Here is a 14,097-nt window from a genome sequence, read left to right as displayed (position 1 = left end):
GAAATGGGAGTACCAGATCAACTTATCTTTCTCCTAACAAGTCTGTATGTAGGTCAAAAAGAAGCAGTTAGAATCAGACACAGAACAACTGAAAGATTTAAAATTGGGAAAGGAGCATGACAAGGTATACATTGTCACTCTGGTTATTTAACTTATATGTAGGATACATCTTTCAATATGCTGGTCTGGATAAATCCCAAGCTGGAATCAAGATTCCTGGCAGAAGTATCAACATCCACAGATATGAAGATAACACTACCATAATAGCAGAAAGTAAAAAAGAGCTAAAGAACCTCTCGATGAGGAGAGGAGATAAAAAAAAAAAAAAAAAAAAAAAACTAGCTTAAACTCAACATTCAAAAAACAATTCACAAAAAGATACTCAACATTCATGGCATCCAGTCCCACCACTTCATAGCATATAGAAAAATTAGAAGTGGAAACAGTGGCAGATTTTATTTTCCTGGGCTCCAAAATCACTATGGACCTTGACTGCAGCCACAAAATTAAAAGACACTTGCTCCTTGGAAGGAAGAAAGGCTATGAAAAACCTGCACCATGTATTAAAAAGCAGAGACTCACTTTGCTACAGATGTCTGTAGTGTCAAAGCTATCATTTTTCCAATAATCATGAACAGATGTGAGATCAGGACCATATGAAATGGTGAATGCCAAAGAATTGAGCTTTTGAACTGTGGTGCTTGAGAAGATTCTTGAGAGTCCCTTATACAACAAGGAGATCAAACCAGTCAATCTGAAAGAAAGTCAACCTGTGACCCCTGCTGGCTCAGCTGAGGCATCTACTGAGGGCCTCCAGGGGGAAAGAATGGATGGTTCCACTGCAAAAGTACCTGACCATGGCAGCTCCAAGCAAACTGTTTGTATCCCCACCCATGGAGAAACTCAGAAAGGTTGAAGGCTCTGAGTACCCTGGGTCTCTCGATACAGGCGTTGCATTCTCCCCAGCCGCATTGGAGGCCAAGCAAGGGGCATTCTGGGCCCTGGAGGAGGAGGGTGGCTCAGGGATCCACTGGGGCCACCACTTACCAAGTAGGACTGGAAAGGACAGAGCAGGCATATGTGGCAGAGACCAGGTGACTGGGGTGTGGGAACAAGAAGGAACCAGCTCTGCATGAAGTACCTCACCCAAATTCCCCTGGAGGAGAAGCCCAGTGATAAGATCACTTGAGATGGAATGAAGAGAGTCTATTTCATTTCTCCTCATAATTCCTCTGATTGAAGAGGTGGTGCAGTTGGTGGGTCATCACAAACCACTCCATGGCCTAGACTATCTCCCAGTTGCTTTCTTTGGGGCTGCCTCTCCCCAGCTTCAGTCATGTAGTTCTGGAGGAAATTGACAATCATGTGTGCTTCTGAGTCTTGTGTCCTGGATTCCCAGAATCATTTCAATGAGTCTCCCATTTCCTGGAAGCCAGCCGGAAGTGGGCTCCTCTCAACTGTGATTCAGACTTGGTTCTAGATCCTTCCCGAACATTGTACACCTCCCAGACACTAACAGAGGCACCCATTTGTTTCAGCACCATTACGAGTAAAACACTTTATTCTTTATTGAGAATAGGGTGTGCAGACCACCAAATACAGTTCACCAGCGTCCTGGGCAGGAGTACCCTAAGTGTGATTTAGTGTTTGCTCAGAGCAGCCGTACTGATTCCTGAACCACTCCAAGCATTTATAGTGCCTGTGCCAGGCCAATCCTGTCATTTCCTCGATCAAAGACTGAGAAATACAGCCTCTGGAAGACGTCACTCAGCATCCAGTTCTCTCTAGATGTCCTCACTGTGTTCCCTTTAAAGATTGTATAGCAGTGGCCTCTAGAATCCTGGGAGAGTCAGAGACACACATCAGTCAGCCTGAGCCCTTACCTGCGACTCACACAAATATCCAGACCCAGCACAATTCCTGGTTTTATTTCCCTCTTTTAGTAAGTATCAAGGGATTTTCTCATTAGCAGGGGATATGAGAGTTCATCCACAACCAAATAAGGCCTGACATGAGGTTGTCATGAGGGAGGGTGTGGGGGAGGGGAGGACTGGGAGTTGAGGATACAGAGGAATGATAAACCACAAAGTCCTACTGTAGAGCATAAGGAAATATATTAAATATCCAGTGATAAACCACATGAAAAAGAATAAGAAAAATATTATATATTTCTGTATGTGCATAACTGAGTCACATTGCTGTGCAGCAGATCTTAACACAACACTGAAGATTAGCCACACTTCAATAAAATTTTTAGAAAAGAAAAAGTGTCCATAGTTGTCCTCTCTCCCTGTTTATTTCCTTCTGACCCCTGCTCCTTGTTTTCTCTACAGAGAATGCTGGTTCTCTTCCTGCATCCCCACAATCTGTACTTTATTAAAAATCTATTTTTTGTATTGGAGTGTAGCTGATTAACAATATTCTGAGTTTCAGGGGGACAGTAAATGGACTCAACCATATACATCCATGTATCCTGGTCGCAAAAATACCCCTCCCATCCAGGTTGTCATATAATTAACCAGAGTTCCCCGTTCTACACAGTAACCCTTTGTTGGTTATCCATCTTAAATAGAACAGTGCCCACAACATGTTATTGAAGATTTAACTTAGAAACTCTGGGAAGCCTCCTTTGGCCCACACTCACCCTCTTTGGCCACTCCAGGCTTGGTTGGGTAACGTACTCTGGTTTTCCAACCCCACAGGTCAGTCCATAGCCCTCATCACCCAGATTAAGTACCCAGTGCCCCAATGCGGAGCACCTTGGGATGCCATTTGCATGAAACCCAGTGCAGTTTTGCCCAGAACCAAGCGACCCTTCATATGGCTCCATGAGTTTACAGTTTTAGAATTCCTGAAATTCCCTCCCTTCCTCAAAGTCTTCTTTGAGCCCATCAGCCAGCTCTGAACTCCCCTAGGTAGCTGACATGAAGCCTCCACTCTGTGCCTGGGCTGAGCAGTCACCTTGCACCCTTTATTCACATTAACATCCAGCCTCGCCACAGAGGTGTCGGGTATCCAAATTCACAAAGGGGGCACCCAGCCAGAGTAAGGGGAAGATGCATCCAAGAACTAGGGTGACCATGCAATTTATCATCCAAACCAGGAAAACTGCGAGAAGGGAAGGGAGACTGTTAATCCCTATGGTGGGACAGCACACTGGGAGTGTCCCCAGCCATTCTCCTTGTCACATGACTTATTTCAAGGACTGCTAGAGCTGACCTTCTGTGTTCATCCATCTGAGGGTTCAGATTGAACTGAAGCTCTTTGAATACTGAGGAAGTGAGAGATCCCATCTCCTTGTGACTCCCACCATGCCAGCATGGCGTGGTGTCTCCACATTTATTTCAAGATGATCAGTGTCCCAGATGGCCATTTACTCTCATGTGGTTCATGTTGTGGGAGTCTCTGGCCAGCCCCAGGGCTCAGCAGCATCTGCAATAGTGTGAGATGGCCTGCAGAGGGCACCCTCTTCCACGCAGCAGCCCAAGGGTTCCTGCAAGTTCCTATTTGAGAACCACCCCTCAGGGTCCTCTCCTCACCTTGGGGATGTAGGCTTAAGCTGGGACTGGGTAGTTGATGCCATTGATGGTGAAGATAATAGAGGGCAGGGTACTGATCACAAAACATGAAACGTAGTGCTGTTAGAGAGAGGGAGAGAGGTTGGCCCTGGATATCCTTCTTGTGTGTGAAGATTGGGAGTGACCCTGGGGCATGACCCTTCACCTCGGAACCCCTTGGCATGGCGCTGATGAGTTTCTGGATGTTATTGACCAGTCTTCTTGGGCCAAGGATCAGTGATATCCCAGTATCCACAAAGGGCTCACAGCGGCCAGAACAAGCAATAACCTTTCTTTTCATGGAGATGCTGAGACACAGTGTGACTAAACAGGCATCAAGGTCACTCTGAGTTTCCCCAGAGATGCCCCCTTCCTGACTGTCTTCTAAACAGCCCTTTGTCTCTTGCTCTCATTTCCTTTGCTCCCGACATAGCACCTTCCTTGACATTCTTGAATGCAGTACTTGAATACACCAGGCTCTTTTGCCCCTTGACACAAGCTGGTCTTCCTTCCTAGAGGAGCCCCCTCCCCTTTGATTAGCAAATTTCTTCTCATCTCCCAGATTCCAGCTTAATTGTCATGGTTTCAGGGAAGTCTTTCCCCCGCTGATTATCAGTCTGCTTTCCTGAGTCTCTGTAGACACTTCCTCATGTCTAGCATGTACCAAAGTCACAATTCACTATGTGTGTGTCTCGTTTCCTGTGCATCTGCCTTCTTAGATGTGAGGGCAAGTTTTACCTCATTGCCTCCTTAAAGTGCCTGGCACACAGTGGATGCCCAAGGCTTGTCTTTTTAGTGAGTGAATGAAGACTGTGAGAATAATGAATGAGAAACATCCATAGAGCTGTATCTGATTGGGAACAAATAACGGGTCAATCACAGAGTGAAGATGGAGGTTCACGAGGGCAGCTGATTCTCATTGTGGTGGGAGAGAGGGGCTCCTCTGGGAGAGGGTGTCTGCCAGCACTGCTCCTACAACCAGCTCAGACGCTGAGACCCTGGCCAGGAAATACATGACTAGCCCACAGAAACTGCAAAGGACGGGTCAGCTTTTGTCTGAGGGTATCATACAGAATCCGATCAATTATGCCTCTTGTTCTCAGGTCACTCCTGGATTCCACCTTCCTGATTCTGTTATAGCCCCTGCCCCACTCTGTGCCCATGAACTTGGGGTGTCTTTTTTATTCATTGCTTTCACATCTTAAGACTCCAGCAAATCTCTCTACACTTCTTAGTAGTTGCTCCCTTAGGAGACCAGTTCTCGTGATTTGCTCAGGACTTTCCCTCTTTTTTAACTGACATTTGTCTGTACTGAGAACTTTCTTGGTTGAAGATAGCTCTGGACAGTTGCTTATCTTATACCTCTCTTCAGGCTGGAGAAATTCTCCCTGATCCTCTGTTCATCACACTGTAGAGTCCTCTAGCCATGCTCCATGCCTCACAGGGCAGTGGGTGCAATCCTCTCCCAGCTTCACAGACCTCTCCAGACCCTTTTAGAAACCTAGTAGAGCCCTAATCAGAAGGCCTGGGGATTATGAACTCATGGGTTGTTTGCATATCTATCTGCTTGTGTGTTTGTTTGTATTTGTTTGTATGTGTTTGTATTTGTGTTTGCTTGAGTGTTTGTTTGTATTTGTGTTTGTATGTGTGTTTGTATGTGTCTCTGTGAGTGTTTTTGTGTCTCTGACTAGCTATGCATGTTTTTATGTGTCTCTGTGTATGTTTATATGTGTCTGCTTGTGTGCTTCAATGTGTCTGTGTGTCAGTGTCGTTGTGGGTGGTGTATATGTCTGTGTGACTGTGTGTCTGAGAATGTATTTGTGTGTGTCTGCCTGTGTCCATGTACAGTAGCGGGAGCATCACTTGAGCTGACACTCAGAGAGAGAGGCTTACTGGTCCATGTGTACACTCCAGCCACCCGTTTGGATCAATGGTGCCCAGTTGAGCACTCCCTGGTAGTAAGATTTATCCACCCCACCAAACATCACCTCACTGCCTTCTGCCTGCATGTGTAGAGAGAAAAGAGGGGAGATCCTTGGAGGACAGTAACAACAGCACTGTCTGAGAGCTGTGATGGTCCACTTATCAAGGCCCTAATAAGGTCCCCATGTACAGATGCAGAAATCGAGGCTAGGAGCTATTGAGATCTAGACCAAGGTCAGTTACTGGCTAATGAGTGGCACAGAGGAGGTTAGAACCTGAGTCACTTGGCTGGTCTCCACCCACTCTATCTTCTGAAGATGTCCTACCTCCTGCGACCTGAGTGCTCAGATACACTCAGAGGACACGGTGCTGAAGCATATTGGCTTTCTCCTTGTCCAGCTTGTCATTTTTTCAGGAAAATCAAAGCCTGGGAGTTGTAAGGGTGTGGGTTCAGGACACCCAGATTTCGCTCTGCTGGCCTATGACCTCTACTGTTCAAAGGGCGCCACACTCAGAAGGGACCCCACCTCTGCTCTCCCTGTCTTGAAATGCCTCGTATTTCTTGAACAAGAGGTCCCACATGTTTGTTTTGTGTCCCACACTTTCATTTTTCACTGGCTCCTGCAAATTGGGTTGCTGGCCAGGGCTCCCAGTGGAATGCTAATGAGGAAGGAAAGATATCCACCATCCTTCTCCTTCCTTCCTGATCAAACTCATAAGCAAATCATATTGCTTTTTCCTCCAAATTGTTTCCAGTGGCCTTCCATTAGTCTTCCTCCTCGCTCAACCCCCTAGACCAAGTTACCGGTCTTGAGCCCAGGAGCAGGGTTGTGTTCCAATAAAACGTTATTTATAAAGGCCATTGGTGAAGCCAGGTACAGCCCTGGGGCTATATTTATCTTGGGTTAGATTATCTCTCAGGATTCTTCTTTATCAAGTGTTCAATAATTTTCCTGCAACTGAAAGCATCTTATAGCTAATTTGGAGAAGGGGAGTGCCCATCTCAGACTTACTTGCTCAAGTAGAAGGCAAAAACAGGCTCAGAAATGGCACCTTGATTCTTCAGGTTGTCAAAGGTGGGGATAGCTCCAAAGATGTATATGTTGGGGTAGTTCAAGCCCAGTTCAGTTCAGTCACTCAGTCGTGTCCGACTCTTTGAGACCCCATGAATCGCAGCACACCAGGCCTCCCTGTCCATCACCAACTCCCGGAGTTCACTCAGACTCACATCCATCGAGTCAGTGATGCCATCCAGCCATCTCATCCTCTGTCGTCCCCTTCTCCTCCTGCCCCCAATCCCTCCCAGCATCAGAGTCTTTTCCAATGAGTCAACTCTTTGCATGAGGTGGCCAAAATGCTGGAATTTCAGCTTCAGCATTATTCCCTCCAAAGATAACCCAGGGCTGATCTCCTTCAGAATGGACTGGTTGGATCTCCTTGCAGTCCAAGGGATTCTCAAGAGTCTTCTCCAACACCACTGTTCAAAAGCATCAATTCTTCAGCACTCAGCTTTCTTCACAGTCCAACTCTCACATCCGTACATGACCACTGGAAAAACCATAGCCTTGACTAGACGGACCTTTGTTGGCAAAGTAATGTCTCTGCTTTTCAACATGCTATCTAGTTTGGTCATAACTTTTCTTCCAAAGAGTAAGCATCTTTTAATTTCATGGCTGCAGTGATTTTGGAGTCCAAAAAATAAAGTCTGATACTGTTTCTACTGTTTCCCCATCTATTTCCCATGAAGTGATAGGACCAGATGCAATGATCTTCGTTTTCTGAATGCTGGGCTTTAAGCCAACTTTTTCACTCTCCACTTTCACCTTCATCAAGAGGCTCTTTTGTTCCTCTTCACTTTCTGCCATAAGGGTGGTGTCATCTGCATATCTGAGGTTGTTGGTATTTCTCCCGGCAATCTTGATTCCAGCTTGTGCTTCTTCCAGCCCAGGGTTTCTCATGATGTACTCTGCATAGAAGTTAAATAAGCAGGGTGACAATATACAGCCTTGACATACTCCTTTTCCTATTTGGAACCAGTCTGTTCTTCCCTGTCCAGCTCTAACTGTTGCTTCCTGACCTGCATACAGGTTTCTCAGGAGGCAGGTCAGGTGGTCTGGTATGCCCAAGATGCCATCAAAAGGTACACCCTCACACCCGTATTCCACAACGCTTAGACCGAACAGCTAGTCAGTACTTACAAGGTCCCTTATATGTGTGAAAGAAGAGTGTTCCCACTTACAGATACAAGAACTGGGGCTAGGACTGGGCCGGGGTGCATTGCCATTAAATCCTCAGAGAAGAATTGAGGCTGGGCTGTGTTTTTGGTGGACCTCAAATGGTTAGACAATGCTGGGAGGAAAATTTGTGTTTCATTTGTGAGAGGTTGTGAATTTTAAAACATCTGCCCCTCTGAAAAACACCACCTGAGTGAGTCAAATTGGCCTTGTGGCTTCCATACAGGTGGGGTAACCAAGAGTCAGGCCAGGACCCATTAGTGCCCCCTTGTGGACAAAATGAGTCGAGAGCAAGGTAGCCTTTTCTGTCAACACTATGACCTAATGACAGGAATGGAGTGAATTCTCTGTAAGGTACTGTGAATTCTGCATCTGTCCAGGAAGACAGAAGCCAAAAACATAGTCTTTTTTGCAGGTATCAGTGAAACTGCTGCCTGGGAAATTCACTTTTGGGGATATGTGTGTATTTGTGTGAGTGTGTATGAGAGACAAAGAGGGAGAGGGGAACTACTCAAGTACTTCGGGGAGGCAGGCAATACGTTTTATGAGACTCTCAAAGGCACCCTAGAGTGAGAATTCATTTATCAGGCCCCTTGACATCTCTGGCCTCCAGTTTCCACTATGGATACCTGAAGCCCTTGACTGCCCCCAAGGATCCCCAGATCATTTTTATCCTGTCCCTAAACACCCTACAGCAATTTCAGTCCTGAAAAGCCAACCCAACTCCACCATTTACCACATGTGTGACTTCAGCAAGGCCCTTGCTGTCTGCACCTCAGTTTCCTCATATGTCTCATGAGCTAATCAGACCACCTGCTATGTGGGGTTGTTGCAGGATTAAACCAAGTATTACCTGAAACCTCCTGGAACAGTCTGTGAATATAAAAGTAGGTGATTTATTTTTTTCCCCTTTTCTTGCTCCCAGCAAAATGAGTCTTGAACTGCTCATGGGCAGAGGAGCTGCAAGTCCACACCTCAACCCACTCCCTGGGTTAGCTATTCCGTTTGCTTGTGTGTCACCATGGGCACTACCTCCCCAGGGACAGGATCCTATGGATAAGATGGTCAATACCTATGGGAGTTAGGCTAGGAAGGGTCCTGACAGATGGTCCTGCATCTGTTTTGCAAGCAGGGGTCACTCCATAGCCAGTACTGACTCAGCTTCTCTTTACATGTTACCCGAACAGTGTTATAAGTAATAAATCCCTTCATGATCCCAGATCCATAGGCGATCGAGAAGGTGTTTTGGGTAGGCCGGAAGGTGGAAGACTTGTAATGTCTGAACCTAACTTGCGTAGCTGCAGACACAAGAGATGAGTGTCATCAGGTGCCAAGGGTGGAAACAGGGCGGCAGGGCAAGTGAAGGATGGTCCGAGTATGGGGTGTCTGTACTCACAACAGGCTGGACTGGGGCAAAAGAGGGAGGGCACCCACAAGTTAGATGAACCTGTGTCAAAGATAACCTGGAATTCCTGAGGGGGTGTTCCAATTGTGATGTTACCCATGTAGAGCATCTACAGATAGAAGGAGGGAGTGGATTAGTGAAGAACTGGCTACCCTCTATTCCCACACTGATGTCTCCCTCTGGGTGCTATATATCTCTTGAGATCACTTTCCAACCACTGTGAAGCTCACAGCCTTTGATCACAGAGGTGCTTGCATTTGATTTTTTTTTTTTCCTATGCTACATTGTATGCAGGATATTGATTCTATGACCAGGCATTGAAGTGGTACCTCCTACATTGGAAGCTCAGAGGCATAACCACTTGGCATCCAGGACCATTGGACACCCAGGGAAGTCCTGGTGCCTTCATTTGAGAAACTCTGTAGTCTCTTCAAACCCAGCCTTTGCACCCCCTTATCCAGGAGGTCCTTCTTGATCAACCCCAGCCACTCCCTCTAAACTCAGATCACGTCCAATCAACACCACACAAATGACCCTTTCATTTGACATGTATTTACTCTTTGCCTATCTCTCAGGCTGCCTTGGGCATTCTTGAAGACAAAATAAGCCCTTTTTCTAATCAAAAAACCGTAACTACTGTGTTAGATTCTGATGGCCTTACATGGAATACGGGTTCAGTAACTTTACTGCTGTGGTTCTTGCATCTGTGGAAACTGAATTCCTCTGCCTGGTTATTCACAATTGCTTTGCAGTTGGTTCTACCTTCTGATCAGTGATGGTTCACTCTTCATCTGTAACTAGTTCACTCCCTTAGTTCAGAAGGAACTGCTGCTGCTGCTTTGCTGAGTCGCTTCAGTCGTTTCTGATTCTGTGCAACCCCATAGACAGAGGCCCACCAGGCTCCACCATCCCTGAGATTCTCCAGGCAAGAACACTGGAGTGGGTTGAAATTCCCTTCTCCAATTCAGGAAAGTGAAAATTGAAAGTGAAGTCATTCAGTCATGTCCGACTCTTAGCGACTCCATGGACTGCAGCCTACCAGGCCTCTCTGTTCTTGGGTTTTTCCAGGCAAGAGAACTGTAGTGGGTCGTATTGCCTTCTGCTCAGAAGAAACAATCTCCCTTAAACTAATGACACATCTTTGACACAGAAATGGATGTTTACCTGCCACCTGGTAATTTCTGAGCCCAGTCACCAAGACAAGAGTTGAGGATGATAGTGTCTTCTCCTCTGCGTGGGGCCTCTTTGGCCCAGTGCTTCGGCTCCTGCAGGAGCCCCAGCGACAGCCTCCCACCTAGCATCTTCAGTTGAGCCCCAGTGGTAGGCTAGAGCACCAGGGGGTGCTTTGCAGCACCATCCTCCCAAAACACTCACATCCATGATGTTCCTCAGGGGGTGAATAATTATATTTGAGCCACAAGAAGAAATCTGAGACAGTCTGTATGTTCCTTGAGGAAATTGTTCAGCATGTTTTTTTCACTGAAGGTATTTATCATGGTCTTCACTTTCCTTAGAGGTATTTTTTCACTGAGCATTTGACAAAGAAAACAAAGAAGATGCTACAATTAGGTGTCAGTGTCAAGGTATAACTGTCATTGCAATGGCACTGTGTATTTTCTAATCATTTTTATGAGTCACCTTATTATCAGAATTTTATGCATCACTTCAGTTCAGTTGCTCAGTCATGTCTGACTATTTGCGACCCCATGAATTGCAGCATGCCAGGCCTCCCTGTCCATCACAAACTCCCAGAGTTCACTCAGACTCACATCCATCGAGTCAGTGATGTCATCCAGCCATCTCATCCTCTGTTGTCCCCTTCTCCTCCTGCCCCCAATCCCTCCCAGCATCAGAGTCTTTTCCAGTGAGTCAACTCTTCGCATCAGGTGCCCAAAGTACTGGAGTTTCAGCTTCAGCATAATTCCCTCCAAAGATATCACATGGTGGATCTCCTTCAGAATGGACTGGTTGGATCTCCTTGCAGTCCAAGGGACTCTCAAGAGTCTTCTCCAACACCACAGTTCAAAAGCATCAATTCTTCAGCACTCAGCTTTCTTCACAGTCCAACTCTCACATCCATACATGACCACTGGAAAAACCATAGCCTTGACTAGACAGACCTTTGTTGGCAAAGTAATGTCTCTGCTTTTCAATATACTATCTAGGTTGTTCATAACTTTTCTTCCAAGGAGTAAGTGTTTTTTAATTTCAAGGCTGCAGTCACCATCTGCAGTGATTTTGGAGCCCCAAAAAATAAAGTCTGACACTGTTTCCCCATCTATTTCCCAAGAAGTGATAGGACCAGATGCCATGATATTCATTTTCTGAATGTTGAGCTTTAAGCCAACTTTTTCACTCTCCACTTTCACCTTCATCAAGAGGCTTTTTAGTTCCTCTTCACTTTCTGCCATAAGGGTGGTGTCATCTGCATATCTGAGGTTATTGATATTTCTCCTGGCAATCTTGATTCCAGCTTGTGCTTCTTCCAGCCCAGGGTTTCTCATGATGTACTCTGCATAGAAGTTAAATAAGCAGGGTGACAATATACAGCCTTGACGTACTCCTTTTCCTATTTGGAACCAGTCTGTTGTTCCCTGTCCAGCTCTAACTGTTGCTTCCTGACCTGCATATAGGTTTTTCTCAAGAGGCAGTTCAGGTGGTCTTGTATTCCCATCTCTTTCAGAATTTTCCAGTTTATTGTGATCCACACAGTCAAAAGATTTGGCAGAGTCAATAAATGAGAAATAGATGTTTTTCTGGAACTCTCTTGCTTTTTCCATAATCCAGCAGATGTTGGCAATTTGATCTCTGATTCCTCTGCCTTTTCTAAAACCAGCTTGAACATCTGAAAGTTCATGGTTCACGTATTGCTGGACCCAAAGATGTAGGTTTGAATAAAGATTCTGTTCTGTAATGCTGGGTAAGCCTTATGACCATGTGAGTTCTCAGCCTCCCCTTTGGTAAAATAGTGGAATGTAATGATTCAAACCCTCCAAATAGGATATCTTGGGGATAGTGAAGTGATGGATATAAGGTGCCTGATAAATAGGAAGTCTCAACAATGACAGCCACTAGCATTGCTGTTGCCATTCCACTGTATCCTTCTCATAGAAGCTCAGGGAAGGATGTAGAAGGGGGATTCTTGTCCTCTTTTACAAGGGAAGAATTTGAAATGCAAGAGGCTTGTGAATTGGCTGTGGTCACACTGCTTGTCAGATGTAAAACAGTGTATAAGTAGCTCTCCCAATGTTTCTCCACGTTGAAAGAGAAGAGATGGTTGAAAAAAGAATCCAGGAGATAGGGAATAAGTTAGGGAAGTGTAGAGGCTTGAGAAGGAAAGATGAGTCAAATGAAAAATTAAAAGAAAACAACACAGAGAGAAATACACTCAGAGCCTTCCAAAGAGATGGAGAGATAAATGACAGTGATACAGAGATGCAGACATAGACATATACACACTGAAGTAGAGAGGGAACAAAGAGAACATGCTAAATAAAATGTAGAAAAGTGCTATTCCACAGGACCACACCTACATCTGCATTGACTGTGCACTGAACAATTGCAAGGAGTTCCAATTTCAATAGGTCATGACATGACTGGACCTGAAGAGTTGTGCAGCTATGCAAATCTACACCAAGACCCTTGGGACCCACAGTCCCTATAGCAACGTACTTATCAATAAGTAAGGGTTGAACTTTAAGATTGTCAAGGGAATATTCCATACCCTTCTAAAATGGATGAATATAATAATCAGATGAAAAGAAAAATTGTAGAAATGAATATGATGTGGCTTACAGTCTCCATACTTACATGACTCTGCAATCTGAGAAGGCCACCAGGTTGAGGGGCGCAAGCCACTTCATGCTTCTCTCCTGGCTCCAAGTACTCAGGAAACTTCAGCTTATTAGCATGTAGTGGTGACCCGGAGTCCCTAATTATATATGCTCTGACATGCCGAAGTTTAGGCCTTTAGGCCAAAAATAGGTCTGAAAAAAACACAAAGGTCTCGACAAAATCTCTCCTTCATTAATGTCCTTGTTGAGTGGACCTTGAAGCTTCTCAGAATACAGAGAATTCAACTGTAATCTCTTCCCTGAAGCTTGGTTGGAAAATCAAACTGATCTGTATGGACATCTAAGATGGAGAACCTTGCCTACTTGGAGAAAAAAACTGCTAAGAACATCATGAAAATGGATACTAAGGACCATGCTTGACATTCGTGGTTTCATGTCATCTTCCTAGCCACTTCATGAGATATGCATTGCCGGGAGCCAGCCCAGGAGATCCCACCCATGACAAGGTCATATGGAGGAGACCTGACAGGCAAGGCAGATCAGGACTTGAGGGACTCCCTCGACCTGCTCGAGCATCTACCCTGAAACCAAAGTCTGTCTGTCTACTGTTTACTATATTATGCCTTTCACCAACTCTTCTGACATTAACAGGGGGCTATCCCTGACCACCTTTCTCTGAAGAAAATCAACTTAGGGCTCTAGTTAATAAGTCTCTTGGGCATGAAAGGAATATTTTAATTCAAACCCCTCTGTTGGCATTTTAGCTTGCTTGGCAGGTTTATCCATACTCTTGCAACTAACTCACATGATTGCTCACAACTTCCCAACCATAAAAGGCATGGGAAGCCTAAGCATTCTAAAAGTCCTAATGGGCATAGAGCCCTTTGAGGGGTGAAAAATTATTAGAATAGTACTGGTGAAGTGTTTCATTGTTGAGCCAATGCTTGCTGCCAAGTTTCCATATCCCTTATCCATTGTGTGCCTGGGAGTGCATTAGTTAATATAGTTGGAATGTAGGAAAAACAAGTAGTAGCCTTGGCATTAACAACATTAGACCTTTGAGTTAATAAGTTCTTTTTTGTTGTTGTTGTAACCCACTGCACCTTTGCTCCATAAGAATATAACTTTATTTAGTACTTTCTGAGGGTGACACAGATTGAAAAAATAAAGAAAAAACACTTTAA

The 14,097-nt window shown here is 45.1% G+C and overlaps 1 pseudogene; it reads right to left on the bottom strand.

Annotated features, from left to right (window-relative positions):
- Nucleotides 1-1,690: 1,690 nt before the first annotated feature.
- LOC129654156 (pregnancy-associated glycoprotein 1-like) lies at nt 1,691-13,148 on the bottom strand (annotated as a pseudogene).
- Between the last annotated feature and the right edge of the window lie 949 nt (nt 13,149-14,097).

The sequence above is a fragment of the Bubalus kerabau genome, chromosome 5 (assembly GCF_029407905.1).
Source record: "Bubalus kerabau isolate K-KA32 ecotype Philippines breed swamp buffalo chromosome 5, PCC_UOA_SB_1v2, whole genome shotgun sequence".
Taxonomy (NCBI): Eukaryota; Metazoa; Chordata; class Mammalia; order Artiodactyla; family Bovidae; genus Bubalus; species Bubalus kerabau.
Note: the sequence above shows the minus strand (reverse complement) of the source record. Positions and strands in the feature narration are given on the sequence as shown.